This window comes from Centruroides vittatus, unplaced genomic scaffold (genome assembly GCF_030686945.1).
Source record: "Centruroides vittatus isolate TY-2023 unplaced genomic scaffold, ASM3068694v2 contig_1776, whole genome shotgun sequence".
NCBI lineage: Eukaryota > Metazoa > Arthropoda > Arachnida > Scorpiones > Buthidae > Centruroides > Centruroides vittatus.
In genome coordinates this window covers 1436543-1452474 of record NW_027121087.1, presented here as the reverse complement: position 1 = coordinate 1452474, position 15932 = coordinate 1436543, and the positions used below count along the sequence as shown (strand labels likewise).

Below are 15932 nucleotides of genomic sequence, written 5' to 3'. Positions count from 1 at the left end.
GTGATTTTGTGTATATTATAGACTGTATCACTAATTAATCTTACTGCAAATATATCTTTTTTAATCAATTAAATTTTAGAAAAGTCTGGAAAAAGTAAGTACAAATTTAATTTCTGAAACCGTGTCATTAAGATGCAATCCAATGATTCACAACCAAGTATTTTTAAACAACTAATGGCAAGTTAACAAGTTAAGTCTATAAAGTCAAGCTTTTAAGATTTTTGGTTTTGGCAATCTGCCAAGGGGAGGACTTTTATGAGAAACTGGCCCCTATTTAGGTGTTACTAATATGAAGAAAATGTGGGTTCTCCACATGGAGTTTTCCAGGACTAACTACCAGTGTTTGGTACTTTAATCCACTGTGGACACACTGGTAGACTGTCTTATTACGATACTTATTGCGTACATATATGTATCGGTCAAAAACTGAATTTTGAGAATAAAACAAATTATGATTACAGATTTTCAGATCAATTCAATAGATAAAAACAAATTTTTGATTAGCATTGTAAAACATATTAAAAAATTACAACAACACTAATTAAATATAAATTTAATACGCTCACTTACCGTGCGGATCGTATCGAACAAACTCTAGTCTGGGAGTCCGCACCCGTCTTCTCATAGCTAATGAATGCTTACTGGCGGTGCTTTGCATTAAAATAAGCGCAAATGGATATCTAAAAATATATATAAAAGAGATTGTAAGCTACACTATTTAATTTATGAAAATTTCGGCCTCAACCTCGCTAATAATTACTGTAAGCTCTCTCGTATTAGTAATTTGAACTAGGAATCATTGATGCATATATTTGTTTCATTATTTTTATAAGTCAATCGGATATTCATTTGTTATTTTCATCATTTAATCAATATATAGAATTGTAACCTACTCCTTATAATTTTTTTGTAAATAAATATATAGTCATATAAGCCTACTTTCATTGCTGAACAATGCCCCATCCTTACCACTCAGACTACATTTAAAATAAGACATTAATTATTCTAACCCACAATAAAAAGAATTTTGTTTTGCATCCTAACTGGTGTCAGGCTCCTGACATAAGAGACTATCTTAAACTTGATTATAGTGAGTGGGCTCTCACAGCCCCAGATCTCACATTAGATTCAGCACAATTTACATTGTACGAGAGAGAGAGAGCTAATTTTTACATGGCATAAACATTATCCCAAACTGGATGTATGCAATATAAGAACACTTCAAAACCATAATCCAGTTAAAAGAACAAAAACATTTATTAAGAAACAAATGTTTTCAACCTTTATAAAGGCAATTCTTGGGTTCTACTGGTAGGACGGAAAATCAAGCGACAAAAAATGTTTGCTCCCACACATGTGAACTTCTTATACAACATAGTAATATATTATAAATTAAAACAGTTGAAAAATAACAAATATAAAAAATTTATTCTACTGTAGATAACAAAAAAGAATAAATTATAACCATTTTGGTCTTAATACAAAGTTGACACTGTTGCTAAATGCGTTCAAATACTGCCCTCTGGGTGTGCAACATAGGAGCAGTGTCCCTGTTATACGGTGCCATCTCTAAAGGAATGGCTATCGATGTCTTGATAATCTCCAGATATTTTAGACGCGACTGTAATGTGTTTCGATGTAGAAGGCGAGCTCTATCAAAATGAACCTCCAGGTCTTTGTTCGATGCGTAGGTGGTCAAGGCCGTGGCTCCCGTTCTTTTAGTAATCGAGTCCCAGTGTTTTTTGACTCTTGTCTCGACAGGTCTAAAGGTAACACCTACGTGTTCGTATTGTCGATCGAGCCTATGGTCATACAAAGGAACCATGTATACTCCTGGCTGAGCCTTTTCGTTCCTAAGTAATGAAAAGAATGAATTGCATACAAGAGATCTCCAGCAAATGTCTGATTACCGCCCGATCTTCTTGAAGATACCACTTAATCGCCGAGTATGTATAATGGCTCAAATGGGCTTGGTATCCTCGTCGGTTGTTGCCATAGGCACATTGAAATACTTTATAAATGTGTTGATAAGTTTGTGTTCATATCCGAGTGCTTTGGCAATACGGAAAAAGCATTGGAGCTTCCTTTGTCTAAGGCAGTGATTCTCAAAGTGGGGGTCACTGAAAAATTGATGCCAGATCAATTTTTTTTCAAATATTTTATAAATTTACTATGGATTTGTGTTTAGAAATAATAGAAATAAAAAATATATAAAATAATTTTTACTTAAATAAATTGCACATATAAATAATAAAAGCAATATAAATATTTAAATACGAGCCTAAATATAATCATCATGTAATATAAAATAATCATGTAATATAATATAAAATGTGTGCACTATTGGGGAATTCCCCGAGTTCCACTCTCAGCCTAAACTATGATAGAACAGTGTTGTCATTTGGAACAGTGTTTGCTAGCAGTGTTGCGTCTGTAGGCAAGTCCAGTTAGAAATACAGTAGAGCGTCAATTATCCGAAAACCAATCAACCGAAAGCGTTTCAGTCGGCAATTTTGAATTTCCACTAGTGCTGTGGCAATGCAATATTTGGCTCTGTCTTGGGATACTTCAATATTATGTTGGCGCATCCTTAAGTACCCTCTCATGGTCACACCAGTGCTGCCAGCATTTTTAGCTGGCAGCACTGGCGTGACCATGAGAGTGTACTTAAGGATGCGCCAGTATTTGAACGAGACTTTTTTCCCATCGTGAGTGGTAAGTTTTGCTTGTTTTTCTGAGGACTGTGTTGTGCTGAATTGGAACGTTTCGAGACTAGATTAACTTCCGAAATATAATGTTTTTTGTTTTTATATTTTTCAATATTCAATGCAAAGCGACACGCAACGGAGAGAAATTTCAACATGGAATAGATTAATTAAACAAAAGAAATTAACTCCTCCTGAATTTAAATTAACCCCCCTCCGGGATGTTTTTCTACACATACTCATTCTTCGGGGGTCCTTTGAAATTTTTAAGTGTAAAAGGGGGGTCGCGGACCAAAAAGTTTGAGAAACACTGGTCTAAGGCAGCACTGTCCAACTTATCATAGCCCGCGGGCCATATTTTCTTCACCAAACATTTCGGGGGCCAAGAAGGTTGATAAATGAAAAGTCAGTTTATGTTAATTAAAAAAATATTTTATTTATACTAAAAAGAAAACTTTAAAATATTCGTAATATATTAATGAGAACATTGTGGCCGTAATTTTCATATAGTAAAATAATTTTAATTTTAATATTAATAATAATAATTTAGTAACATAAATTTATTCATAGTAAAATGTACTTGCGGGCCGCCAGTTGGACAGCCCTGGTCTAAGGTATTGTTAAAACAGCGGGCGAGTGTTCTGTGGAACTAAGGCCCTGAAGGCAGCTGGTTTGTACTTCAGAGGATCACCAATCATGGTGGAATGAAGAACGGTTTATAAGTAGCTTTACGGAAAACATCCATAGTGAGAACTCTGTTACTTGAAGTAATGGAGAGATTCAAAAAAATGTACCTGCCTATTGCTACTTTGCTCCAGAGATAATGTTAGACTGTAAGGGTTATTAATGGCCATCAGGGTGCCTTAGTCTCGAGTTTTTTGTGTTGTACTCGAACTGACATCATTCAACTCACTCGTGTTACTATGACTCACATAATCGGTAGTCTCGGGTTAGACCCATCAAGCGAACTCGAAAAGCGAGAGGAAATACATCATACTCGGTTACGTAGACCAGTGGTGCGCAAACTAGGGGTTGCAACCCCTGTGGGGGTCACCAGAAGTTTTTTGGGGGTTGCCAAATTTTTATGAAATGCATTATGCCTGCATGCTGCATACCATACAGTGTACTGTACATATAAAGAGTGAAGCGCTGTCACTCACTGTTTAATTGCAATTTCATGCTGTCCGCTCTTTCTTTGACCGTAATGCGTAATGTATGTAAAGTGTGAAGACGCAAGTTTTTCACTCCGGTAGATGGCGCCCTCTTCGCGGTAATTTGCCAGTTTTACTAAAAAGCGCCTATTTGTCCGACGTATTGATGTTATACGTACTGTGTCGAACGGTGCGCACTGAGCATGCGCGCCGTACGAGATGGAGTGGTAATCAAGGGCTGTGGTAGTCATCTTGTAGACATGCGTACCAAGCCAAGGCCAACCAAGCCATAAAAGAAGAGATAAGATAAGTGAAGCATTAAGCATACCAAGCCGAACAAAGGAACAAAGCCACAATCCTCAAAGGCCAACCAAACGACCAAAAATTATCGCTGAATGTTTTACTGCGCGTTTCCATGTAAAGTTGTAGCATGTAGCAGTTGGCCTGCAATTGTTTTAGTTTCTCCTCGAGTTTTTTCATGTGACGTTGTGTAATTATGATTTTGTATATTTTTATCGGGCTTTACTACTCTTTGTTATCAGGTATGTACTATCATTACAGAAAGATCTCTGTTAATTTTATTGAATTTCTCGAAAAAAAAATGATAAAAAAAAATATATTATTTGTTTTAGTTAAAAAAATTTAACCCCTATCTTCATAATGGATAAATGGGTAATACGTACACCAGGTACTGTACATCTTCAGCTAACAAACGAACAAATACTGATGAGGAGTCGCAAAATACTGAACTAAATGCCCTATCTAAAAAAATAAGAAAATACAATGAGGATTTTATTAAGTATGGTTTTACATTTTGTGTTGTTGGTGATGAAGAACGCCCGATGTGTGTCATTTGCAACGAAAAATTAGCAAATGAGAGCATGAAACTAGGTAAATTAAAAAGGCACCTGGAAACTAAACATAAATCGGCATGTTCAAATTAAACATGCCGATTTTTTTCAAAGACGAGCTGAAAATCTGAAAATTCAAAGTGCACATTTAAAGAAATTTACAACAATACCTCAGAAAGCATTACGAGCTTCTTTAGAAGTTTCTTATCTAATAGGAAGAACAATGAAACCTCATACAATTGGAGAATCCCTTATCCTTCCTGCAGCAACCAAGATGACATCAATTATGCATGGCAATAAATATGGAAATGAACTAAAAACAATACCATTATCAAGAGATACCGTGTCTCGGCGGATTTCCGAAATGTCACGAAATATCGAGTATCAGAAGTCATATCAGATTCAAAATATTTCATATCATATTCAAAATATCAGAAGTCATAAAACGCATACAAAATTCATCTGTATTTGCTTTACAATTGGACGAGACTACCGATATTACTAAAATGTCACAACTAATTATTTACGTTAGGTTTATTTTTAATGAAGATATAACAAACGTTTTTATGTTGCAAAAGTTTGGAAGGAAAAACAACTGGAGAAAAAATATTCGAAGTAATAAATGAATATTTTGAAGCAAAGTCCCTTACCTGGGCAAACTGTGTTGCGGTTTGTACTGATGGTGCTGCAGCATTAACAGGTTCGAATAAAGGGCTCGGAGGCTTAATTCAGAAAGTGGCGCCTCATCTGGTATTTAATCACTGTATGATTCATCGGCAAGCTCTTGTTGCAAAAAGATATGGATGAATACACAACATATTACAAGACGCTGTTAGTTCAATTAACTACATTAAATGCAACAGCCTCAACAGCCGTTTCTTTTCAATACTTTGCAATGAGATGGGCTCAACGTATGAGAGATTACTGTTACACACCGAAGTCAGATGGCTATCACGTGGGAAAATACTACAACGGATATTTGATTTGAGAAATGAAGTGTACATGTTTTTAATCGAAAAGAAACATAGATTGGCAAGTTATTATATCAATGAAGTTTGGCTAGGGAAGCTAAGCTATTTAGTTGATATTTTTGAAAAACTTAACGACTTAAACTTGCAGGGTGAGAATTCAACTATCATAACTTCAGCCAGTAAAATTCAAGCTTTTAAGAATAAGCTTAGTCTTTGGCAAACTGAACTGAATAAAAACAACACCGACATGTTCCCTTGCTTTAACGATTTTATCAAGGAAAATAATATAGATATATTTACATTTAAAAACATCATTTCCAATCACATTGAAAAGTTAAAAGGAAAATTTTTCGAGAAGATTCAAGGATTTTCCTGAAAACGATCTTGGTTGGATTCGTGATCCATTTTCCTACAACATATGCAGTTCAACTCTTCAAATTAGTGAGAAAGAGCAATTGATAGATTTAATTAGTGATTATACTCTTCGAAATCAATTTAAGACTCAGCCTTGCCAAAAATTTTGGCTATCCGTGGAAAAGCAATATCCCGTTTTATGCAAGAATGCCATCAGAGTTTTAATACAATTTGCATCAACGTATTTATGTGAAACTGGATTTAGCAAACTAGTTTCAATAAAAACTAAATACCGCTCGCGTTTAAACCCTGAAGATGATATGCGAATTGCAATTAGCAACATACATCCAAACATCGATGAGATAATTAGAAACTTGCAGCCACATACATCTCATTAAAGGGCAATTTACTGATTTTTATGTTATACAAAAAGTATTTTCTTAAAATTATAAATAAAATTAATATGAGTCAGATATGATGATGTTTTTATTCGATGAAACGAAAGAAATGCCCGAAATATACATCGTATTTGTGAACATTTATCTCTAGGGGTTGCCAAAAATTTTCTCTCTACAAAAGGGGTCGCAGTCGAAAAAAGTTTGCGCACCACTGACGTAGACCATTAAACACGATGGGATAATTTACAATGCATCTGGGTTTGCGACTATAATGATTCGACCGCTCAACTTAACTGTAACAAGTTGTAAACAAATCAACTTGAACTGAGCAGCTCACTTGCCAAATCGATTAACTCCACAAAACAATAAAAGTTGATAATATAAATTATTTTTTAAAATTCTCTTTAAACTTTAAATTTAAATAAACATTGCAGAATGTATTTTTATATATCGTTATGTTAAAGCTATGCTTTAACATAATGTGTTACAGTTACTTTTGTGTTATAGCGATAGAGGCTTCCATTTTGTTCCTGAGTCCTATAATGTTTTATCTAAAAAAATAAACAAAGAACAGAAAGATATTATTTTCTATATGTGTGATTAATATAAGAAAATGAACAGTGGAAAATTTGACAACAAATTTACTAGAAAAAAACATTTTGATATGTGAAAAGAATTAGTTCAAAAATTAACTGCTTGTGTCAGAGCTAAAAATCCATTGTGGAATGGAAAAAAAAATATTTCAATTTAATCCTTTCTTCAGTTTTCTTCCTTGATCTATTTCTTAAATTGTTCAATGAACTTAACACTTCTGATTAATAAATAATCTTAATATAGTGTCTATGCTCTTAATAATAATAATAAATTATATTATATAATTGGTCGAAAAATTCGTTGCTATCTTAAACATCATTTTTTGGTTCTTTCTAACGCTTTGATCGTGATCAGAATAGCATATCTGTCAGCCATTTTCACTTTCGTGTAGCGATCTCACATGGTGAGATGGGAAAGCACGTGAGTTATAACTCGAGACTACCAATTTGACGTCAGAGTGTGAGATGGTACATGTGACACAACTCCCAACGTGTTGAAGGTAACACGAAAAACTTTAGACTAAGGACCAGGAAGTCGTGTAGGGATGGTTCACAAGACCAAATGATCAAGATGTTGTCGACATACCTCAAATACAATATGATGATGATGATGATGATGATGATGATGTCATAGGATAGTAGCACTTTTTCCTCCAGTTGGCTAACTACCAGTTCACATAAAGTCCCCGATATGGGACTCCCTATTGATACTCCCGGATTAGAGATAGGGTTGCCAACTGTCCTTTATTCAGCTCTCCTGTCCTTGTCGTTTTTTGAGTTTAGAAAAGATGCCAAATGTCCATTATTTCAAAAATAAAAAGTATATATAATAAACTTTTCATTAATTTAGAAAACAAGCAAGGCTTTATAAAATTTTGCCTGAATTACAATTTCTGCCATTGAATTTGAATGAACGAACGATTTTGAAACAAGGGTATTGTATGCTGTATGAGGCCTAGCTATAACATTTGGTGTTGTGACTTGAAAAAGTTGGCAATACTGCTTAATGCCCACTGGTCATTCTGTCTTCCCTCCCAGTCTCATTGTAGATGTGTTTCATTTGCACTTGTTTTGTTTGTTCTAAAGCACTTAATGTGCCTGGCTACATATAATATTCACTCTTTTAACTTGTGACTTGTATAATTGTTATATACATACTTTTTGTTCTCATCACACATCATTTTAAGTGCTGTTCTACCCATAAATCAATTATGGAACCAACAAACAGAAGACCAAAAGATTACGTTCAAATAACAAAAGCTACGAAAAAGATTACAAATGGATTAGTAGTTGCCATCAACCATAAGAAGCAGTGTACTATTTGTCAAAATGTTCTCAAAATTGGATATATGGGTGTCTTAGCAATAAGACAGCATAAAAATAAAAACAGTGCTCTATCTTTCCAGTTATTTAATTGATTAGTATTTGCTTTTGCAATATACTTAAGAAGATATTATAGTTGCTTCAGAAATAGCAACTATAATATTTGGATGGAGGATATTAATACAATCATTCCTATAACTCACTTGATTGCAAAACAAGTAGCAAATGGCACTTGATTTTAAAAAGTGCTGATTATAAACTGTGAATATTCAATCAATCTTTATTATTTGATATAACATGTATTATTACAAAGGGGGTTAAATATCATTGTTACTTTATATAAATTTCTTGTTCATATATCAAATTTAATGTTAACATATGAAATTTTATTTGGTGACATTTTGCTAACAAAAATCAAATGTCAGTGTAGCAGCTCAGATATCCAAAAGAATATTACAAGAATCAAGAAGGTGTTTTCTCATAGTCATCACTGTCGTTCCACAAAAAGAACACTCAGCATCACACAGGACATTATTGAAAACTTATTTAACAGTAAAATAATTAAACTTAATCTGAATTGTTCAGCAAATGACTTTATTTTGTAACTCAAAATAGATAATAAATATAGTGCTGGTATCCATATTCCCAACCCCATTCACTCAAATAATGAACATCTTTTGACCAATAGTCGTTGATCACAATCCAGGAGGAATGAACTTTCACTTAAAAAATAAAACTAGAGGACAATCCAATATTATTTAATAATTCTTTAACTATAACAGACCATGGCTTCAAAAAAGAATTACCATTTATTCGTGAAAGTCTTGTACGTATCAATTTTCGATAATCGTCTTCCAGTTGGTCAATATAGTTCCTCCAAAACCGAAACAAATTTCTCAATAAATTAATAGCAAGGGGAGGTCTTCCCAATTCCATTCTCAGTGCAGGTCCTGAGACAGATATACTAATAAGGAACACCTGGTTAAAGTAGAACAACTGTATTGCCTCAAATCTGTCAACTAAGAGTGTTCTGCAACCAATGTGACGTGAACTTTTACATATTCTATTAATTGTCAAGTTTTATTTATATATTTTTATCACAGTTGCTTTGTTTCTTATAATTGTATTTCATTCTCTGCTGCAGCACTGATGAAATAAGATAGTATTTGTTTATTCTTTATTACAAGCCATGCATTTTTATGTATTCTAAGAAATTTGTTCACAGATGTTTAATAATAATAATAATAATAGATTAGTGGCATTACGTAATTCTATTAATAGTATCATATCATATCATATACATTTTGATGTGCCATGTCGAGTCATGGGTGTGCCACAAGTAGAAAAAGGTTACAGAACACTGAACTAAGAAACTGCCCCAAACCATAAAAAAAATACTTAGTTCAGTCAAGGAATCAAATAATCTAAAATAATTATTTAATGAAGATGCTTTAATTTTAATAAATAACTTGATGAGATTACTTGATGCAAGAGCTAAAATCATTTAAATAAAAGTTTGAAGATAGGAAAATGTGCCCTGTGAAGAAAAATAAATATCTGGCACAATTTCCAGTTTTATAAACTGAAATTATCTGTTATTTTTAAGTTTACCACCTCTACAAAAAGTCATAAGCTTTGTCTTTTCCAAATTAATTGTCAATCGATTATCTCCACAATATCTCCAAGTAAGATTGAGTCTTTCCCTAAGCACAGAAGCTGAATTAGTTAAGAGAAGGATATCACCAGCATAAAGAAGACAATTAATTTCAACATGAGAAGATAATGCTATCATAGAACTTTCAGAAGGTCAGGAAGATCATTCAAAAACAAAATAAAACTAGGACTCAATAGAGGACTCCTTGAGGTAGCCCTCTATTGGACTCAACATAATCAATATAAAATGAAAAAGTCTCTATAAGATATCTAGTATTAGAAAAAAGACTCTTAAGTAAATTGACAAACAATGCAGAAAGACCAATGCTCCTAAGCTTATACCACAAGAAATCGTGATAAACTGTATTGAAAGCTTTCTTGAGATCAATAAAAGCATTATATAATTTCCTTCATTTCCTCAAAGGTGATATTTGAATAAGTCCAATCAAAATAAACAAATTGTATTCGACACCTCTATTTTTAATAAATGCTCCTTGGAGAGGTGTAACAATATTAAACTCATTCATCCAATTCGGGAGACAATTTGCCATAATAGTTGAAAAAAACCTTTCTAAATACGCTAATTAAAGCAATTGGTCTATAATTAGTTGACGTCTGCCTACTTCCCCTCTTATAAATCATCCTTAATGTGATTTGTTTCCAAGATAAAGGAAAAGAGCAACTAGACCAAAAGGAATTAAACATATCCGATACATTTAGTAATATTTCTGTAGGAAGGTATTTTATCATTTCATTCCTTGTTATCTAGGTGATTTTAATTTTCTGATTACAGTTTCTAATTCACTCAAAGTGATAATGTTTCTCTTTTGGATGATCCTATTACCAAAGCTTAAATCAATATAAATTGCTATATTAGGTCCAGTGAAAATACTCTCTCAAATAATTCAACCAATCCGAGGGAGATATAGCATTTTCACATGGTTTCTTAATTTGAAGTTTATTAAATAATGACCAAAAATCTCTAGTATTTTTAGTCCTCAATAATTGCGAGTTTAATTTGGCCAAGAATAACTTTTTCTTTGCCTTACATAGTGACTTATAGCTTTTATTTAATTTGCAGTATTTGTCCAATAGATTTCTAATTTTATTTCTACAAAACAATCATAATATTTGGTTCTTTGTTTTCTTTAAATGTGGACACTGAGGATCAAACCATTGTTTCTCAAATGATAATAAAGAAATATTTTTCTTACCCATTCCATATAGTAAAGCTGAAGTTAACAAGGTTGTCAACAGTTCATCATAGTAACTCTGCGCATCCAATAGAAAGGTCCTTTTAATTGAAATATATAATGAACTGATCAAAGATAAATAATTATTCAATCTTTCTTGTTTCCATACATAATGAATTTTTAGACGTTTCCGAGTCAATACACTATCTGTCGTAAATCCAAACAATATTGAAATTGGAAAACAATCGGAATTAAAAATATCAACAACTCTAAAATCTAATAATCTATCTAATAAATTCACATTTACTGTTATTAAATCTAATAACAGATAGACCAATTGTTGAAAGAAAAGTAAATTTAGCTGGATGGTCAGACACATTGACTGTTTAAAATATGTAACCCATAAGACTTAATTAATTGTAAAAAAACCTTTTCCTCTTTGATTTAATATTAAATCATTAGATCTTTGGGAATTTAAAACAGTTAAACCCAGAATAAAAATTATCCAATTCCTCAACAAATCTTCCAATTTAGCTAACAATACATCATAAAGATCTATTCTCAAATAAACAAGAACAATTATCAAACTATAAGTGAACAAAAGTTTTCCTACAATTAAATCTAATTACTATCAGATCATCGGAGTTAAACAACAATTCTGAAGAACCTAGTTTATGGGGAAACTGCAAGACTGAGACCACCATAGGGACAACTGGGACTAGTTGGTTTTTTTTAGCAAATTATTCATATAAAAACAAATCTGGATTTGACAAAGAAAGGACCCGTTTATAGGAATTAGTTATGCAAGTCTCAGTGAAAGCAACTAGATCATAATTTTGCAAAAAATATATAAACTCTTGGTCATTCACTGTCAAGTTCAACATTCCTTGACAATTCCAAGACAGTATTCTCATTACTAAAGTTTTATCCCTCTCTTTAGTAATTGTTCCCATTAACCCTTTTGGCTGGATTTGTCTAAAAACCTATTAATCTTCTGCAGTTCATTCATTTCCAAATTGTAAGTGAATTTATCACCATTGACCGTCAAGCAATCAGCTTTCAGAAATGCTTTATTATTCAAAGATTTAGCTTCTGCAAAAAAGGCAACAATTTTTTATGTCCAAGTCTTGATCTATAGAGAGGTTTCAAGGTCGCATGTCACGTGATAAAACACACGTTTGCTTCGCCCATTCGCCATTTTTGTGGTAGTTTTCGCTAGCTTAGCTTGCACGTGGTCTGTTGTTCGACGTCTTTTTTTAGTTTAAACGTACAAAAATACTGCAGTTCTATTATTATGGATTAAGTTAAAAAAGAATTTTTTCTTGCGTGCTATTCTAGCGGTCTAACAGGACGAGATGCGGCTCTATACGAAGAGAAAATTTCGTTATGTCAAGGCGATCCATACGAAGCCAGTTTATCAGACTAAGTCGTAGATTAAGAGTTGTGGCCGAAAGTAGAATTTGGTGATATTATAAACTATTTGGTTTTGACAACAAATTTCTACACCCTGTCACAAATGAAAGCTTATAAATATTTAGAGGCCCATAACTATTTAACAAGTGGCTGGGTTTCTCCTGATATAAAAGTAAAAGTAATGAATATCAGCAAAATAATATTGCTTGGAAAGATATGTTTTCTTTTGTTTGTACGTAAAACTCGTGTTTTTACGTATTTCTTAACTAAGAATTTATGTCTGAAAGTAAAAAAGTCTAATTAAAAACAGCTGTGGCAATTTTTTTAATTCAAATTGTTCCTTTATTTTCTAGTTGAAATTAGCATATAATAAGCCTACTTGCTTTTTGTTTTAACGTGTAACGTTTATAAGTTTGCATTAGCTAAAGCTTGAAATTACATTAGTTATTCATTTATAAATGCACTATACCGAAATAAATTAATATAAGCAAATCAGTAAACTCTTTTAGGTTTTAAAATATAACTTAGTGTTTATTAATGTAAATATTGAAATGAAATGTTTCTGACAAACTCTTGTATTGATATTCACTTTATTCGTATCGAAATTTTTCCGGTTAATTCTGGAGAGCCATGCAGTTTCCTTCGTCATGAAAGCTTCTCAGTTTGGGATCCTTGATGACAAATAATGCCGGGAATTTTAAAAAATGATGTTCCTTTGTTCTCGAGTGAACTAGCATCACACCCAATTACACAACAAATCACCATAGTGATATACGCGATGAAAAAAAAAACAACACAAAAACTCCAGTTAAAGCGCACGTGAACACACACAAAACGTAAACAAGTCACAAACAGTCACAAAGATGGCGCTGGACAATTGCGCATGCTCATGACGTCACTCGTGATGTCGACATGAAACCTCTCTATACAACAAATCATCAAAAACTCTAATACACAAGGACGGCAACTCCTGAATTTCCTTTAAATTTTTTAAAATAAATCTTTTATCAGCTTGAGTATAGAGCTCGAAAACACAAGCAGAGTTCCTAATATTTGATAACTGTTAATAAAAGGAATAGACTCTTGTCTGTCTTTTAAACAACTCAATAAAGCGATTAGAATTATAAACTAATTCTTCATTGTTACCACTCAAACTGGAAAGATAATGTTATTTTTCTTCGAATCATTGTACACAGAGTCTATATAATAATTCTGAAGAGAAAAATTATCCATACATACAGTTCTAAAAGTCAAAAGTTCAGTAACTTCTCCTTCCAGGTGGGTTAGACATTCATCATATTCCTTATGTAAATTAAACAACCAGTCAAATTTTGACGACAATTCTTCCAGTTTCGATGGAATAGTATCAAAATGTTCCTCAAGAAAACACAGAATCTTCTGATAAATTTGAGAAGAAATATCCTCTGATGCAAAATAATCATCCAATGGAGATGATCTCCAAGCGAACCAATATTGAAGTCAACAACTTTTACCAGCTGAAATCAAAACTTTATTGCGAGGAGAAGGTGGTGTATGAGACATCGGACTAGGAAGTTCAACTTCTCCAATAATAAGTAAAAAGAACAAAATTTTAAAAAATATTATGGTAGAAAAAGACATCCTCAATAAAGTCAATTAATGACAAACAGTTGATTTGTGGATCGTAGCAGTAAGTCATAAAAAAAAACACACCAACAGCTAGCACTGTCAAAAGCTTGTCCCTAAATGTGTGAATATTTTTAAAATATTTCATATGTAACGACTCTCATATGAAATATTTTTAAAATATTTCATATGAGAGTCGTTTATCTGAAAGCTTTCCAGTCAGACTGTGTCGTGCTGAATCAAACGTTTTTTATACTAAATTAACTTCTAAAGTATAATTTTTTTTGTTTTTATATTTTTCAATATATTTATTTTGTTTGTACAAAATAAAGAAATAATTTTTAATGATACAATAGCCACGATTATTATTATAAAAATTTTTGTTAGCTTAAAATTGACGAAAATTCAACACAAAGCGACACGCAACAGAGAAAAATTTCAACACGGGATAAGTTAATATATTTTTTCGTATATAATTGGTTATCCGAACAACCCCAGTCCCCAATTGATTTGGATAAACGACACTCTACTGTACTTTCAATTCCTGCAATATCAGCATATAGTGAAAGGATTTTTAGTGTCATGTCAACTAAATGGCAAATTGAAAGAAATAGGTGTTCAATTGAATTTATGAAAAATGAACTTTTTATATATTTTAACTTGAAAGAAAGTTGTTTAGAATTTGCTGAAAAAATAAATGATGATGTGCATTTCCTTAAGTCTGCCGAAAAACAAAACAAGTATAATTTTAAAAATTAAAACTTTACTGTTTAGCAAGGTAAAAATCTTTCATTTTATTTTTTGGGTCTTTGAAAAAGACACTATTTTTTAATGATATTGATGATGATAAAAAAAGGAATTAATATAAATTTTGTGTATGTCCTCTATTGTGACTTGACAGAGTTGGCAACCTTAACTTGAGATGAACAGTTCCTTCAAAAGTAAAGAATGAGGAACGACAGATCAAGTGTGACAACTCCAAGATGGACAAATGGTATGTGAAGGTGTTTAATATTTGTAAATAGAAAGGATTTCTGAATTCTTTCATTTTATATAATTCCCATCCCCTCCATTTCATTCAGAAAATCTCTGGACAAAATGGAGTTTCTGCTTTGATGCCATTTCCTAGATATTTTCCCAGCATCTATCATGAGGATTAAACTATCATTCAAATGCTCAATGTTGCTACCTACTATCAGAAGTTTGTGTCTTCGTAAATCGATCAGTTTGGCTAGGAGATGGATGTATTCGATCCTTAATTAAGGAAATCATCACATTGGAGGATCGCTTGACTGAATGTGATCCAGCCCTCTTAGGATATGTTAACGTAAGGATGGTATCACTGACTGACTCCATCTCCACGCATCTCACAGCATGCATAAATGTAAATATATTTCTGATGAACAATCGATTGGTATGTTATTACATCACATCTGGTATTACAATAAACGGATAATAAATTTAAACTTTTTAAATCTTAATAGTTTAACAGTTAAATTAAGGCATATGTGGAATGTTATGAGGTTTGGACCTGCTTTTGCACTGTCACCCATACACAAGTCTTACCAATACATACCTGATATGGAAAGCATCCTGGAAAGCCTAAACTAGGAGTCACCAAACTTTTTTCACAGTGGGCCACATAATTGAGAGAATGATGAGGCACAGGACATAGAACCATTTTGTTCAATACAGTATACCAAATACACAAAAAGTAAAGAC

The 15932-nt window shown here is 32.6% G+C and overlaps 1 long non-coding RNA gene across 1 annotated transcript in view; it reads right to left on the bottom strand.

The window, feature by feature from the left end:
• Positions 1–15932, bottom strand: part of LOC136969322 (uncharacterized) — a 29368-nt gene that overhangs the window by 2013 nt on the left and 11423 nt on the right. The window contains exon 3 of the long non-coding RNA XR_010879805.1: positions 571–680. This is a non-coding gene — a long non-coding RNA (uncharacterized lncRNA). The remainder of the gene's footprint in view (positions 1–570; positions 681–15932) is intronic.